General features: G+C 43.9%; 1 non-coding gene across 1 annotated transcript; it reads right to left on the minus strand.

Annotated features, from left to right (window-relative positions):
- Positions 1 to 202: 202 nt before the first annotated feature.
- Positions 203 to 278, minus strand: TRNAG-GCC (transfer RNA glycine (anticodon GCC)). Its single transcript has one exon. It is a non-coding gene; the product is annotated as a tRNA-Gly (tRNA).
- Between the last annotated feature and the right edge of the window lie 499 nt (positions 279 to 777).

Consider the following 777-nt stretch of genomic DNA (forward strand, 5'->3'; position numbering starts at 1 on the left):
AGGGGGCGATGCTCTGCTCATCCCAGGAGTCGCTCGGTTGCAACCAGAGCCAGTCTAGCACCTGAGGCAGAGGCCATGGAGTCATCCCCAGCCCCCCGGACCATCTTTGCTCCAATGGAGCCTTGGCTGCGGGAGGGGAAGAGAGAGACAGAGAGGAAGGAGAGGGGGAGGGGTGGAGAAGCAGATGGGCGCTTCTCCTGTGTGCCCTGGCTGGGAATCAAACCCAGGACTTCCGCACGGCAGGCTGATGCTCTACCACTGAGCCAACCGACCAGGGCCTAATAGACTATTTTTATCCTACCATATGTTTTTGCCTCCTTATTCAAATATTATTTGAATTTTACCTTTTGTGATGACATGATGGACATGGAAAATATTATGTTCAGTGAAATAAGCCAGGCAGAGAAATACAAGTACATTTGATTTCACTTATATGTGAAATCTAATTAACAAAATAAGCTAACACACAAAATAGAAATAAACATAGATATAGAGAACAAACTGACAGCTGTTAGAGAGGAAAAGGTTGGGAGTGGGGTAAAAATGAAGGGATTAAGCAAAGAAAATAACTTATAAACACAAATAACAGTATAGTGATTGCCAGAGGGAAAGGGAGGTGTGGACAGGTAGAGGAACGTAAAGGTCGAGTGTGTAAGTGGTGATGGGAAAAAAACTTGACTTGGGATGGTGAACACACAATACAATATACAGACGATGCATTATAGAATTGCACACCTGAATCCTTTATAATTTTATTATCTAATGTCACCCTGTAAA

The sequence above is a fragment of the Saccopteryx bilineata genome, chromosome 6, assembly GCF_036850765.1.
Source record: "Saccopteryx bilineata isolate mSacBil1 chromosome 6, mSacBil1_pri_phased_curated, whole genome shotgun sequence".
NCBI lineage: Eukaryota > Metazoa > Chordata > Mammalia > Chiroptera > Emballonuridae > Saccopteryx > Saccopteryx bilineata.